A 16890-nucleotide genomic window follows, 5' to 3' on the forward strand; every position below is an offset into this window, starting at 1 on the left:
TAGAAGAACGAATCAGGAAAGCCCAGAGAGCGGACAAGGGACTGGTGGAAATCCGGAGGCAGACCGGAGAAAATAAGGCACCAGACTTTAGAGTGGATAATAAGGGAACGTTATGGTATAAAGATAGGATTTGTGTGGCCCAGAAGGGAGACTTCAGATAGATAATCATGGACGAAGCTCATAACTCGGCCTACTCCATCCACCCAGGATCCACCAAAATGTATATGGACCTAAGACAGAAATATTGGTGGAATGGGATGAAGGCATATATTGCACGATTTGTCGCCCATTACGATACTTGCCAGAGAATTAAAGCTGAACACCAGAAGCCGGCAGGATTATTGCAACCCCTACCCATCCCAGTTTGGAAATGGGATGAAGTCGGAATGGATTTTGTGGTAGGGCTGCCCAGAACCCAGAAAGGACATGATTCCATATGGGTAATAGTGGACCGACTCACTAAAGCGGCTCACTTCATACCCGTACGGACCAACTACGGTGGAGAGAAGCTAGCCAAGCTCTATGTGGAAAATATAGTAAAGTTGCATGGTGTGCCCAGTCGAATCGTCTCAGATAGAGGGACCCAGTTCACCTCTAGATTTTGGAAAAGCTTGCATAAAGCTATGGGCACCAAGCTAGACTTTAGTTCCGCTTATCACCCGCAGACAGATGGTCAGACAGAAAGGGTGAATCAGATTATGGAAGATATGTTGAGAGCATGTGTTCTCACCCACGGTAAAGATTGGGAACAGAGTTTACCCTATGCCGAGTTCTCATACAACAACGGGTATCAAGCAAGCTTGGGCATGTCGCCGTTCGAGGCTCTTTACGGAAGGAAATGCAAAACCCCTCTGATGTGGTTAGAAGTTGGGGAACGTGCTCTAGTCGGGCCCGCCCTCATAAAGGAAGCAGAAGAAAGGGTGGCCGAGATTAGAGAAAAGCTGAAAGCAGCCCAGTCCCGACAGAAGAGTTACGCTGACAAGAAAAGGCGGGAAATAAGTTTCAGTCCAGGGGATTTTGTGTATCTCAAGGTATCACCCATTCGAGGAACCCGAAGATTTCAGGTACAAGGAAAATTAGCCCCTCGGTACATTGGACCATATCGAGTTCTGAAGAAAGTTGGAGCAGTAGCATACCGTTTGGGACTGCCAGAAGAAATGTCAGATATACATCCAGTGTTCCACGTCTCACAGCTAAGAAGATGTTTGAGAGTACCCGAGGCAGAGCACGTGCCAATAGAAACGATAGATCTACAGCCAGACCTACGATATCAAGAAGTACCGGTCAAGATTCTCGACACGGTCACCAGAAGGACTCAGAAACTCTGAAGTACGGATATGCAGAGTCCAGTGGAGCAGACACGGAGTAGAAGAAGTGACGTGGGAACGAGAAGACGCTCTGAAGAAGGAGTTTCCCCACCTGTTTAGGAACCAGCCGAATCTCGAGGACGAGATTCATTTTAAGTGGGGTAGGTTTGTGACATCCCGAAAACTCACCAAAATAAATCATGCGCTAAATTTGTTTTTGTTGTTGAGCTCGACTCAAACCCTAACCCTAACTTCCCGGAAACCCTCCTGCTCCGATCTCCCGATCCCCGGAGATCTGACCCGACACCCGAATTCAATCCACGTCTCATCTCTTTCCCATCCAACGCGACGCGTCGTGACCAGCCGCCGCGAATCCCGCCCCCTCCTTTTTCCTCTCTCCCCTCCGACCGCGTGCCCCACCTCCCGCGGCCGCACGCCACGCGTGGCCGACCGCAGTCGCGGTCGCCGCTGGCGCGCACCGCCCCCTCCTTTTCCTTTCCCTCCCTACCATTTTCTTTTTCCCTATTTCTTTTCCTTTTTCCCATTTCTTTTCCCCCTTTTCTCTTTTTCTTCTTTTCTTTTCTCTTCCCCCTTCCTTTCTCCCTCTCCCTCCCTCTCCTTTCTCCTACCCGCGCGCTCGGCCCCTGAGCACCGCCCGCTCCGCCTGGCCTGGCCCCCCTCCTCTCTCAGCCCGGCCGCCCGAGCGCCGCTTCCCAGCCTGCCCCGCCCCGCTCTCGCGCGCGCGTGCTCACCCCACTTGCCTAGCTCACCGCGCCAAGTCGACCCGGGCCGTGCGCACGCGCTCGCCGTGCCGCGGAGCCCCGGACCGCGGCGCCGGCCGCCGTACGGCCGTGCCAAGCCGCCTGCCCGCGCGCACCCCGCGCACTGGCCGAGCGCCGCGCCGCGCCACGCCACGCCAACCCCGGACCAAGCACGCGCGTGCGTGCGCGCACACCGCCGCCAGGCTGCCCGCTCCCGCACGCCGCAGCCTCGCCGCCCGCGCCAACGCCGCGACACCGCCGCTGGCGTTGCCCCGGTCCCGCGCACGCCGCTGACCCCCTGCCCCGCCGCGCACGCACACGCGCACGCCCTGCCCTGCTGTAGCGAAAATGGCCTCTCATGCCATATTTCAATATAATGTTTTGGCGATTGATGACACACGCAACACTTGAACTAATGTGTTTGCTTAGATGATATACTCAGGCTTTTAGGTTCAAGTGATGACAAAGAGAAGAGAGGCGAAGCTAGGCCCGAAGGGCCGCCCCTACGGGGGTTCCGCTACCCGGTTAGCGGACGGGGGTCGAGGGGGAGCCGCCCCTCGCGGGTCTCAGGGCAACGCCCTGAAACCTAAAAGAAATCAAGTCACCGGTTGAACCGACGCCAAGCAAATTACACACGTCGGTGCATTGACTTGAGCACGTCTGGGAGTTTTAGTATCACCGGATGAACCGACGTAAGGCAAAATGTACTCATCGGTGCAATGACAGAGATGGCTTGCGGGCTAGGGTTTGGCACCGGATGAACCGACGATAGGAAGTTTGAATACGTCGGTGCAATGGCAGAAGCAGACCAAGGAAAATGCATACATCGGATGAACCGATGATGCACCGGTTAATGGCGTCGGTGCAGTTGTCCAGAGAGTTTGTTTTTCAAGGATCAGAGGACAGTTGCACTCACCGGTTAAACCGACGCTAACATTACATACACCGGTCGATTGCGTCGGTTGATTGCCCGTACACGTAACGGCTAGTTTTCAGTGGGCAGTTTAGTATCACCGGTTAAACCGACGATGGCGATTTGGGGAGCATCGGATTAACCGGCGTTAAGCGTTTTTCTGGCAGCTTTTCTCCAACGGCTATATTTGCTTGTGCTGCCTATATATACCCCCAAGGCCGGGTCATTTGAGTGTGCTGGAGTTCAAAGAAGTATACTAGAGCTAAAGATCATCTCCAACCACCATAGAGCTTCATTGTACATCATATAGGCTTAAGCACACTTGTGAGAGTGCTTAGTGCTTGTTTAGGCTTAGTTCTTGAGAGAACTAGCTTGAGAGAAAGTCTTGCTGCGGCAAGCAACTTGTGTACTCGTCGTATGACCCTCCGACTTGGTGTGGAGTGGCAACGACACTTTGTGCGGGGAAGGAGGCCCCTACTTGGTGTTAAAGCTCCAAGATAGTGAAGACGGTGCCGTGGTGACGCTTCGAGATAGACGGTGGCGGTGACCTCGTCTTTGTGACTTGGTGTCACTTAGCCTTTGCTTGTCGGGAGCCTTGGAGGCGTGGCAAGACGGTGATCAAGCGAAGAGACTCGGTATCACACTTGTTCTTTGTGAGCAAGTGGCCGTGGACGTAGGGAGGGACTTTGGTGTCCTAACCGAACCACGTTAAATCGTGTGTCTTGGTGTCTTCACGGGAGTTTGCATATCCTCTCCCTTACCGCTTTACTTACCGCATTACGTTTCCGCATTTACTCTTTCTTGCTTACCTTTACTTTCCTAGTTAGTTTGATTAGGATTGACTATAGGTTGCAAGTCTTTTGGGGTAAGTAGAGGGTAGCATAGATAAACCTTAGTCATAACTAGCATGTGTAGGACGTGTTAGGTTTATCTTATGCAATTAGATTGAGCCCTAGGATAGAAAAGCGATTAGCGACCCTATTCACCCCCTCCCCCTCTAGGGTCGGACACCCCGGTGATCCTTACACCTGCCCACGTGCGCGCCGCGCGCCGCCCGTCGCTGCGACGGCCTGTGCTCGCCGCGGCCTCGCCGCTAGCGCCACCGCCCTGGGCCGCACAGCGCCGCCCTATGCACGCCGCTGCCGCTCGCGTCCCGTCAACTGAGGCCGCCTCGCCGCCTGTGCCTCGCTCCGCGACGCCCGCAAGGAGCCAAGACGCCATTAATGGCGCTCCGCGCGGCTCGCCGGCCGTCACCTACCCCCGGCCTCGCCACCGCCTCTCCACAGCTATAAAGAGACCCGCCGGCGCCGCTCCTCCACAACCCAAGCTGCCACAGCCACCACCGCCTCCCTCTCCTCAGCGCCAGCGCCGCCGCCCCGCTCCAGTAGCGCCGCCGCCGCCGGCCCGCGCCGCCCCGCCTCCTCGCTACGCCCCGGGCCAAGGTGAGTGGGGGAATCAATCCCCCAGATCCCACTGCCCTTTTCCCCCACGATCCCGGCCGCCCTAGCGCCCTGAGCCACCGGCCCAAGGCCGCCGCCGGTGAGCCCCCGCCTCCCCTGTTTCCCAGTGCGAGGGGGAGGAGGGAGATGGCAGTTTTGCCATTAGGCCCTCCCCCTTCCCTTTATTCCATAAAGAACCCCCCACTCCTTATGGGCTTTTTCCTAAAAAGGCCCTTCTGTTTTTTCTATTTTTGCAAACAAATCCTCCACTATTTAAACCTAATAATAATTAGGTCCCTGCACTTCCCTTTTAGGCCCAAATACTTTTAGAAATCGTAAACAGGCCCCGAGTTTTCCCGAATTATTTACAACTAGGCCCCTGCCCCTTTATCCGATCCCGAACCTTTACTAAAACCTATCATTTCATGTAACAAACGACCTCTGATCAACCCGAAACTTTATCACGCCTTTCCTAACCAAGTCTTGGCCATGCCATTAGAAAACCACTCGAAAATAATACTTCGTACTCTATATTTTATGTGCTTCCGATTCGAGCTCAACGATAGAATCTTTGTTTTGATTGGACGCTTGGTTGTGTGTGCTGTAGACCGCGGAGTGAACGAAGGAGAGCCCGTCAACGAGCAGTTCTGTGAGCAGGAGAACGAGGGCCAGTTCCGCGACCCCGAGCCCGAAGGACAGGACTTCCCCGAAGGCTACGAAGACGGCAAGTTCAATCCCATCATTTGATGCATGTTTCTGTCCTAGTTTTTATGAACACAACCAAATGGCCTGTTTTATAAAGTTGCATATGTTTTACTTGCATGAAAACCCGGTTGGATAGCCACCCCCTTGATTTGTGATGACCATTCCTTGACCACCTAGATTAATGTCTGATTTTGCTTGGACGTTAATCGATATTAGAACGCTTAGGACTTTACCCTTAATATGATTTATTTGATAAAGAAAATGTGTGCGTGTGGGAAGGGATAAAATGTGGATTTTCGAAAGATGATTATGGGCGAGATGGACGGCATTTCTGTGTGAATTGCCGATTGGTGTGCTTATGCCTGTGTGGAAGGGCAAAGAAGGGAGTTATCCATCTTGTTGTGTCTAAGGACCGAGTTGGTGTGTCATCTCACCTAACTCCACTATCGTGCAAACCACTCGACCGTTGTATGGGCAACGGCGTAGCATAAATCCCACTAGTTGGTGTGATAGCCATCAGGAGAGCTGGGAGCAACGGGTGACTAAGGAAAAGGGATAAGCCCCGAGTGACTTATGCCCGGTTATACCTAAGTGAACGGTCAATGACCCCTTGGTGCATCCCGTGATGGCTAGTCAGGCTTAGCTATGGTGGGTAATGGCTATGTTGGGATCTACACCGACACGACGGTGTTCGAGTTGTGGTATCCTACTTGTGGGTAAAGTTGCACACCTCTGCAGAGTTAAGAATCTATTCGAATAGTCCGTGCCCACGGTATTGGGCGAGTTACGGTGTGGTCACATAACTAGTGTTTCATTGGGATGGGCTGGCGTGAGTTGTTTTGGAGTTAGTTCCGGCAGTTGTGCCGTGTGCTACGACGGACGGGGAGCCCGGTAGCAGTTTTAAAACCTGAACTCCGTGTAAAAACAAAAACTAATTTCTAAAAGGTTTTCTATAAAATAAACCCCTGCATAAAATGTCGTTTTTCTGCAAATTAAGCCGTAACCTTATCCTTGATTTACCTATGCATATTTTCTGTTATACCCCCCCCCTCCGTGGGTGTGGTTGGACTTGCTGAGTACGTTTGTACTCACCCCATTTTCCTTCTTACAGAAGAAGATCCAGACTTTGTGCCAGACGACGCCGAGTAGGGTTACCGTCCTGCACCCAGCCTTGCCTGTGGATTGGGTCACCCGCAAGAGTTTCCGCATGGCGCAAGACCTTGAGGATTTTCTCTTTGTTTTTAATATCGTCGCATGTGTGTGGATTGTAATCCTCGCGATAGTGGCATTTCTCTGCTCACTACCACGTAGAGTTGTACGGTAATGAACCATCTGATGTAATAAATGTGCCATCAGCCTCCTGGGACTGATGTTTGTAACACATTTTGGTCTTCTCTTATGAGGGGACGCTTCAGAGCGGGTGCACGGGGATTTTGGGTATGGTAGCAGAAGTCAAGAAGGAGAGGATGTTTTGAACTTTGCGTTGGTCTACGACTTGTTGATAGCGAATACCCTTTTTAGGAAGAGAGAATCCCATCTTGTGACCTTCCGGAGTGGAGAACACTCGAGCCAGATCGACTTTATCCTTGCTAGGAGGGAGGGTAGACGGGATTGCTTAGATAGTAGGGTGATACCTGGGGAGTGTGTTGTCCCTCAACACAAACTTGCGGTGGCGGACTTTTGTTTTCGGGTACGTGTCCACCGGGACAAACGTGCCAAGATTATGAGGACGAAGTGGTGGAAGTTTAGAGGGGAAGTGGCGCAAACATTTAAGGAGAGGATGCTAGGTGAGGGGCCTTGGGAAGAAGGAGAAGATGCTGACGACATGTGGCTAAAGATGGTGACATATGTCCGGAAGGTGGCCTCAGAGGTGCTTGGCGTGAGTAGGGGAGGCAAACAGGAAGAGAAAGACACCTGGTGGTAGAATGATGAGGTACAAAGGGCTATTAAGGAGAAGAATGAATGTTTCAAGCGCCTCCACCTTAACAAGAGTGCAACCAACATCGAGGGCTATAAATTAGTGAAAAGGGCTGCAAAGCGAGCTGCGAGTGTAGCAAAGGGTAAGGCGTACGATGACCTGTATCAGCGACTAGGCACGAAGGAAGGGGAGAAGGACATTTATAGGATGGCTAGGATCTGCGAGCGGAAGACACTGGACATCAACTAAATCAAATGCATCAAGGATGGGACGGATCGACTTCTAGTGAAGGATGACGAGATCAAGAGCAGATGGCGAGAGTACTTCGACAAGCTGTTTAATGGGGAGAATGAGAGCACTACCTTTGAGCTAGATGACTCTTTTGACGATACCAACAGACGTTTTGTGAGGAGATTTCAGGAGACAGAGATCAGGGAGGCTTTGAAGAGGATGAAGGGCGGTAAAACGATGGCCCCCTCATGGTATCCCCATTGAGGTGTGGAGATACCTAGGTGACAGAGCGATAGTATGGTTAACTAAGCTTTTTAACCTTATTTTTCGGTCAAACAAGATGCCTGAAGAATGGAGAAGAAGTATATTAGTACCGATCTTAAAAAACAAGGGAGATATTCAAAGTTGTACTAACTACCGTGGGATTAAGCTGATGAGCCATACGATGAAGCTCTGAGAAAGGGTTATCGAGCACCGCCTAAGAAGAGTGACAAGTGTGACCCAAAACCAGTTTGGGTTCATGCCTGGAAGGTCGACTATGGATGCGATTTTCCTAATACGACAATTGATGGATAGATATAGGGAGCAGAAGAAGAACTTGCACATGGTCTTTATTGACCTCGAGAAGGCGTATGAAAAAGTACCGAGAAATGTCATGTGGTGGGCCATGGAGAAGCACAAAGTCCCAACTAAGTACATTACCCTCATCAAAGATATGTACAAGAATGTGATGATGTTTGTCCGGACGTGTGGTGGCGACACCACTGACTTTTCTATTAACATAGGCCTTCATCGAGGGTCGGCATTGAGCCCTTATTTATTTGCTTTGGTGATGGATGAGGTCACAAGGGACATACAAGGTAATATCCCTTGGTGTATGCTCTTTGCTGATGATGTGGTGCTAATGGACGAGAGTAGAGCAGGGGTAAATAGAAAGTTAGAACTGTGAAGACGCATGTTAGAGTCAAAAGGGTTCAGACTTAGTAGGACCAAGACCGAGTACATGATGTGTGATTTCAGCGCATCTAGGCATGAGGGTGGTGACGTTAGTCTCGATGGGCAAGTGGTGGCCCATAAGGATATTTTTCGGTATTTAGTTTCGATGTTACAAAAAGATGGCGACATTGATGAAGATGTTAGGCATATAATTTCAGCTGGTTGGTTGAAATGGCATCAAGCTTCTGGTGTACTCTGTGACATGAGGGTACCACAAAAGCTAAAAAGTAAATTCTATAGGACAGCGATTCACCCGGCGATGTTATACGGTGCTGAATGTTGGCCTACAAAAAGGTGACATGTCCAGCAACTGAGTGTAGCAGAGATGCGGATGTTACGGTGGTTTTGCGGGCATACAAGAAGGGATAGAGTCCGGAGCGAAACTATTCGAGAAAGGGTAGGTGTGGCACCAATTGAGGAGAAACTTACCCAACATCGGTTGAGATGGTTTGGACATGTCCAACGGAGGCCTCCGGAGGCGCCGGTGCGTAGTGGGGTGCTAAAGCGTGTTGATAAGGTAAAGAGGGGTAGAGGTAGACCTAAACTGACTTGGGACGAGTCGGTTAAGAGAGACTTTAAAGATTGGGATATCTCTGAGAAGCTAGTTTTGGATAGGAGCGCTTAGAGACTAGCTATTAACATGCCTGAACCATGACTTTTGTGTCTTTTGAGTTTCATCTCTAGTCTACCCAACTTGCTTGGGACAAAAGACTTTGTTGTTGTTGTTCTTCTTCATGGCTTGTGTAATTTCACATGTTTTTTTGAGGGGCAATTTCACATGTTCTCCTGAACAAAATCGTGTATCGCTTTTGGAATCTGGCGTGCTTAAAATATTCGGAACGAAGCTAGCTAGATTGTGTAATCTATGGTAAAATAGCTTCCTATTTGTTTCAGCTAGACGAAACAAACATAGGCCTACTTGTGCTTGTAAAGTTTTCCAAATTTCTAGGTACCTCCAGGAAGGAATTTCCCCATTTCATCGAACAGTTGATTCCACCAGCACTGAACATTTGCCTCCATGTGGCATCATCCTGCTATGATCCTATCCTTTGACTACGACGACAAATAATATTTCAGCTATCTTCACATATTCTTGTGTAGCAGATCTCCACGGATAGGAGCAAAGGTAGTCAAAGCCTCAACAAGTTAATTCACACAGTTCACACTTCACACCCTCCGCGTGCCCGCGCGTACGTCGGCCGGATTCGGCGCGGAACGCCGTCGCCTACGCAGACCGGCGATCACACACGCGGGTTCGCGCGAGCGCTTCCAGCGCACCAGCGGTCTCGCGCCGCTCGCCGCGCGCCGCACCGGGCAATCCGGCGCGGCGTCGACGGCCGATTGGCACATGGCATGAGATCTTTGCCAACCACCGCGTCCGCGAGCACGTGGTCCTCGCAGAGCTGGGCTCTCGTACGGACTCCTGCCCATTGGGTCCCCGGAAAAAGAACGGAAAGGCAGGGGGTGCCGCCGGCCGCCGCTGCCAGGAGGACAGGGCACCGTGGCGGCAAAGGCCAAGGCAAACCGAATCTATATCAAGCTAACACAAGCTGGTTAAGCAAAGGCGCCCGCCATTAGGCGTTGAGCGCGCTCCGGTCGATCGCCAGTGACGCGTCGTGGCCTCGTGGGGGAAACACCGGCCGGGCCGGGACAGCCACGCCACGCGTCGCGGCGTGGCAGCAGGGCGCCCCCATCCAGCGATCCGGACCGGCCGGGCGGGATCGGGCGGCGGCACCCCGGCGCGCCGCCGCGACCAACCTCGTGCCGCGCCCTGCCGTCTGAACAGCCCCCGTCACATGGGCGCCCCCCGCAGGCCACATGGACGGACGCACCGGCCTCGCTAGCAGGGTGGCTACGTGCCGGCCTCCTCGTTGAGCAACAGAGAGCAGCGGCGCAAGCCGTTGCGAGAGCAGTTATGGATTGGACGTCAGGCACGGCGCTCTCGCTCCCATCGAGAACCGTAACCTATTCGCGTCGCAGTAAGAGCGTGTCAGGCCGACGCGATCAGACGGCCTTAAACTAGAACTTGTCGTCCTATCTGCTACGTAGTATAATAGCCTAATTGCATTGCTTTCTCGGAGCAATGAATCGTATCATACCTATATCATATGTAGATCAGGAGACCACCCCTAGCAAGTGCAGAGCAGGACGCTGCGTAAGGTATCCGGGGATGTGACCATCAATGGCCCGATCCAGCCATCCAGGACGGACGGTTGGTTCGTATCTGTCGCGGCTGCCCTCTTCGCTTTCGTCAGCATCCAGCCAGCCGGATTCGAGGTTTAATTACGCTAATGAAGTCGGCATTTGGGTACAGGCTCCTCGCGTCCGGCCAGGCGGGTGGCGATAAAAGAAGGCGAGTGAGCCTAGCAACGGGATCAGGCCCAGATGGGGGCCAGTCCGGAAGCGCACAAAAAGGACCCGATGACCCTATGGCCGGATGGATTAGCATGATGGGTTCGCGTTAAGCAACTGGCTTTTTGGCGCTAACCTCATCGCCTCGGCAGCGCAGGTATGATTAGCTCGCCGACTCCTCGACCGAGTGCGCGCAGAGAGCGCGGCCGAGAGCGGAGCGTGATGGCCGACACGGCGGCCGGATTCCGGAGCAGGGTTGCGCGCGCGCCCGATGGTTCGGTTGGGGGACACACGCTCTCCGCTTTCCGGCGAGGCGAGACCGCCGCGCGGATCGGGGACAAGTGGCCGGGCTCGAACAGTGATGACCGATGAGGCTTGCTGCTGAGAGGACGGGTGGTGCCGAGAAAGGGGGGAGATGGCCGTATCGGACGCGTGGTCATGTCTCGGGACGTCAAATCGGGCGCACAGGGCGCTACTCCGAGACACCACCGGCAGAGCCGTAGTGCCGTGCACACGCTGAGGCCTGAGCAGCACTGTAGCGTACTGCAGCTCCGTTTGATGATCTTGATCCCAAGTCCGACGTCGTATTTTGCGCTGAGAGTGAAACGATTCCGTTGGAGCCTTGCACGACGGTGCTTTGCGATTTGGCGTTTCCGCCGGTGCGGGGGCACGGAATCTTGCTTGCCGTTCACACGGCTGCGGGGGGATGCTGACCAGAACAGTAGCCCTCCGCCTCTCCGTCTTTTCCTGCGTGCAATGTTTTTGGGTGGTGGTGCTCTAGCTCGTTAGGGTTCCCGGACATATAGCTTTCCATAAGCAGCAAAGTGACGCGGCGGCACAGGCGTCGCCTGTGCTTTGACGTGATTTTATTCCGTCGCGCAGCGGCGGCGGCGGCACATCGGAGTTGCAAGCGATGCTGATGCTGCAGACGAGCACGCCACGATGCTGATCTTGAGCGATCGCGTCACGTCATGGTGTCACTTGCAGTTGCAGTGATTGTGATAGTACCGACGGGTGAAAAATTTGGTTCACGTTTCAGAATCATTTAAAAAAAAGATTGGTTCACGCGATGCCCGAGTCGGCATAACGGCAGTCAGTGCAGCAGGCCACGCAGCGAAAAAGGTCAAACGGCAACAGCCACTGTACCAGATAAGCTTTTCCTTTCTCGTGATACCATAAAGGCCGAACAGGTGAGATGGATTTTACCATGCCTGTGGCGAAATCTCCGTATTCGCTGCTGCCCATTTTTTCCCCAGGTAAAGGTCAAGGAGATCTCTGCAAGAGGCCATCAATGGACACTGAAAGCTTTATTTACATCATAAGTTCATGATGTTGGTGATATGCCCAAGAAACCATCATCATAATACGGTTTAAAGGCCCAAAAGAATATTGATCCAAGAGGGATTAGGGTTACTAATGGGCCTATGAGATAGAAGCCCATTAGTACGCCCTATATATACGAGGGAGGGGCTAGGGGGGCAATACCCGCTGAGTTGTGCCACCTCCCTAGCCGCCGCCCCTCCCTCTCTCTCGGCCGCCGCCCTTGCCGTGCGTGCGGTGCTAGCACACCGACGCCCGGCGTTTCATCCCCGTACGTGTGGACTCCGTGGAGGCGCTGCTGCGACTGCTGCGCTGATCGGCTGCTGGGATCAAGTACGAGGAGCTCGGTTCGTGGGACGTGATCGACTACTTTCTCTACATCGACGCGCGACTTCTTCCGCTGCGCTGCGCGTCTAGTGGTAACGATCTATGATCTTCTACTCGCAAGCGTCTTGGGTATATGCGGTAGTGATGCTAGCGTAACCTACCCGTTTACCTATAGTGGTACCAGAGTCATCTTGCGTAGTTTTTGGTCTGGATCTTTTGCATATAGGTGATATGTTGTTGTAGTAGATTGGATCTATTACTTTTGCACGGTTTGATTAGATCAATTGGTCATAAGGGGTTAAAACTGGAGCGAGTTGATTGTGCGGCATGTGACAAAAGATTAGTTTGTGTTCTTTCTCTGTTATGCATACGACATGTCCCTACCGGCTGGAATCACCATCGGGACTAACTGTGTGCATAGTCAGCAGATTGAACCAACAGATCGAGGTCATGTGTAGATGCAGTCTTCTCAAGTGCAAAGTTTGCACGGTCAAGGTGATTGACCTAGTGAAAATTGAGGCATTATGAATGGCTTGGATTTGAGGTGATGCGATCACTCTGATGAGATTTTCATAGGGATTCCATAGACCGCCGTTGCTTTCTCGCTATAGCGGCTTCCCAAGCGCTACTTTGGTAGAACACGTCGTACGCCTAACTTGTTTTTGCAGGGTGTGATGTGAATGGTATGGCCTCAATGTCATGTGATGATGTATGTGATGATTTGTGCGGCCTGCGTGTCGCAAGTTAACACAACCGGGTTGAGGTTGCACCATTATTGTATAACGACCTGCGTGTCGACTTGTGATGTTTGAATCCTCATGTAATTATTTCACTAGCTATTAGATGTAGTAGCTTAGTATCTTTTCATGGAGGCTTCAATCATGATGGCGATGATGATCACCACAAGACAGGACGGATGGCAATAGAGGTCACCTTGGAGCCATGGCGATGGAGCCCATTGTGATGCAAGAGGCCATACTATTCACAATATAATATGATTATATGCCTGTGATGTTTATTTTCCTGTCATACTATTCTTTTATGCTTTTACATATGGTGGATGCTTTAATCATGATAGAATAACTTCCCTCAGAAAAGGTTGAGTTTTTTATGCCTTTTACCAATAGCTGCACCTATAAATTTTGATCGTTGTGTGGTAGGTTTACCAAAGTAGAGTACCCTCAGCTATCACTTTTGTATAGGGTGGATGTCGGACATTCACAAGCATAGTATTGGTTTACTCAGCAAAGCTATCAAAACAGTTTTGGGCTTTAAGGCATAGGGTTGGGGCCGGGGCATTGGATGCCACCCAACAAACAAGAGTCGCATAGAGATGTGATTAGTAATTTGTTACTTACCTGTATCACTACCTTTCTAGCCGTAATGCTAAAGCTCACTAGAATTTTAGTGATTATGGATCTTAAACCACTATATGTCATTAGAGGGAAGATGACTTTGATATAGTAGGTTGTCTTTTGTTAAATCAGTTAATGAAAGTCTTTACATAAACTTAGTGCTGAAATCTTGCTTTACTTTAATGTTGTAGATCATGTCTGCCAGTAACAATTCCGCTTTTAATTTGCGTTCTCTTCTTGAGAAAGAAAAGTTGAATGGAACAAACTTTATTGATTGGTACCGCAACCTGAGAATTGTTCTCAGGCAAGAGAAAAAGGAGTATGTTCTTGAGCAGCCATATCCTGATGATCTCCCTGACAATGCAACTGCTGCTGCTCGAAGAGTTTATGAGAAACACTGCAATGACTCACTTGATATCAGCTGTCTGATGCTCGCCACCATGTCCCCTGGTCTGCAGAAGCAGTATGAGCATGCGGATGCTCATACCATGATCGAGGGGCTGCGTGGGATGTTTCAGAACCAAGCCAGGACTGAGAGGTTCAATATCTCAAAGTCCTTGTTTGCGTGCAAGCTGGCAGAAGGTAGCCCGGTCAGTCCTCATGTGATCAAAATGATTGGTTACATTGAGACTTTGGACAGACTTGGTTCTGAACTTCACCAAGACTTGGCTACTGATGTTATTCTCCAATCGCTCCCGGCGAGCTATGAGCCTTTTATCATGAACTTTCAGATGAATGGCTTGGATAAAACATTGAGTGAGTTGCATGGGATGCTAAAGACAGCAGAGGAGAGCATTAAGAAGAATCACAATCATGTGATGATGATTCAGAAGGGGAACAAAAAGAGGAAGCGTTGGACGCCTCCTAATCCCAAAGGTAAAGGCAAGGAAAAGAGTTCCGGTGGTGAGTCCTCGGGCTCTAAGCTAAAGCCAGCACCTAAGGCCAAATGTGGCCCTACTTCTGAGGATGAATGCTTCCACTGTCATGAAAAGGGACATTGGTCTAGAAACTGCAAGAAGTACTTGGAAGAAAAGAAGAAGAATGGAAGTGAGACTTCCACTTCAGGTATAAATGTTATAGAAATAAATATTGCATTATCTTCTAGTGAATCATGGGTATTTGATACTGGATCAATGATTCACACTTGCAAATCGTTGCAGGGTCTAAGTGAGACTAGAAGATTTGCAAGAGGCGAGTTGGACGTTCGTGTCAGCGATGGCGCAAAGGTTGCGGTGTTGGCGGTCGGTACCTACCACTTGTCTCTACCCTCCGGATTAGTTTTGGAATTAAATAATTGTTATTGCATTCCTGCTTTGAGCAAGAACATTATTTCTTCTTCATGTTTGGAAGAAGTTGGTGATTTTAAGATTGTAATAGAGAATAAGCATTGTTCTATTTTTTGCAATGGTATTTTTTATGCTCATTGTCCATTGGTGAATGGATTATATGTTCTTGATCTTGAGGATAAATCTGTCTGTAACATTAATACTAAGAGGCTTAAACCAAATGATTTGAATCCCACTTTTATTTGGCATTGTCGCTTAGGTCATATAAATGAGAAGCGCATTGAACAACTCCATAAAGATGGATTGTTAAGCTCATTTGATTTTGAATCATTTGACACATGTGAGTCTTGTTTGCTTGGAAAGATGACCAAAGCGCCTTTCACTGGTCAGAGTGAGAGGGCGAGTGACTTGTTGGAACTTGTACATACCGATGTATGTGGACCAATGAGCTCAATAGCCAGAGGTGGTTTTCAGTACTTTATTACTTTCACTGATGACTTTAGTAGATATGGCTATATCTACTTAATGAGGCACAAGTCTGAATCGTTTGAAAAGTTCAAAGAATTTCAGAATGAAGTACAAAATCAATTAGGCAAGACAATTAAATTTCTGCGATCTGATCGTGGAGGAGAATATTTTAGCCTTGAATTTGGTGATCATTTGAAGCAATGTGGAATTATTCCGTAGCTAACTCCGCCCGGAACGCCTCAATGGAATGGGGTATCCGAACGGAGGAACCGAACCTTGTTGGACATGGTTAGGTCCATGATGAGCCAAGCTGATCTTCCATTGTCATTTTGGGGTTATGCTCTTGAAACTGCTGCGTTCACACTGAATAGGGTTCCAAGTAAGTCTGTTGAGAAGACACCATATGAGATATGGACTGAGAAGCGTCCCGGATTATCTTTTCTCAAAGTTTGGGGATGTGAGGCTTATGTCAAACGTTTGATGTCAGATAAGCTCACTCCAAAGTCAGACAAATGCATTTTTGTGGGGTATCCTAGGGAAACCAAAGGATATTATTTTTACAATAAGACGGAAGGCAAATTGTTTGTCGCTCGCAATGGTGTTTTATTAGAAAATGAGTTTCTCTCAAAAGGATTTAGTGGGAGCAAGGTGCAACTTGAAGAAATTCAGGAAACACCCGAAACTGTTTCAGCACCCACTGAAGATCCACGGGATGTGCAAGATATCGCACAACCCGTAGTTGAGGCACCAGCCCCACGAAGGTCTATAAGGGCACGTCGCGCTACTGACAAGCTCAACCTCCTTATTACGGAGGAGCGCCACGTATTATTGATGGAAAATGATGAGCCCTTGACCTACAAAGAAGCAATAATGGGACCCGACTCCGACAAATGGCTTGAAGCCATGGAATCCGAGTTAAAATTCATGCATGATAATCAAGTTTGGAACTTGGTCGATCAAATTGACAGTGTGAGACCTGTCGACTGTAAGTGGATTTTTAAGAAAAAATTAGACATGGATGAAAATGTTCACATCTATAAGGCACGATTGGTGGCGAAAGGTTTCCGACAAATTCAAGGTGTTGACTATGAGGAAACCTTTTCGCCCGTTGCAATGCTAAAGTCTGTTCGGATTCTCCTAGCAATTGCCGCATATTATGACTATGAGATATGGCAAATGGATGTCAAAACCGCTTTCCTTAATGGACATCTAAGTGAGGATGTGTATATGACACAACCTGAAGGTTTTGTCGATCCTAAAAATGCTGGGAAAATATGTAAGCTTCAGAGGTCCATCTATGGATTGAAGCAAGCATCTCGGAGTTGGAATATTCGTTTTGATGAAGTAGTCAAAGGGTTTGACTTCATCAAGAATGAAGATGAGCCTTGTATGCTATGCTTTGCACGTGCCCAGATGTTTCCTTTGCTCTAAGTGTTACGAGCAGGTATCAGTCAGATTTTGGTGAAGCTCACTGGACAATTGTAAAGAGTATCCTTAAGTACTTGAGAGGAA

Source organism: Panicum virgatum, chromosome 9N (assembly GCF_016808335.1).
Source record: "Panicum virgatum strain AP13 chromosome 9N, P.virgatum_v5, whole genome shotgun sequence".
In the NCBI taxonomy this organism is placed as follows: Eukaryota; Viridiplantae; Streptophyta; class Magnoliopsida; order Poales; family Poaceae; genus Panicum; species Panicum virgatum.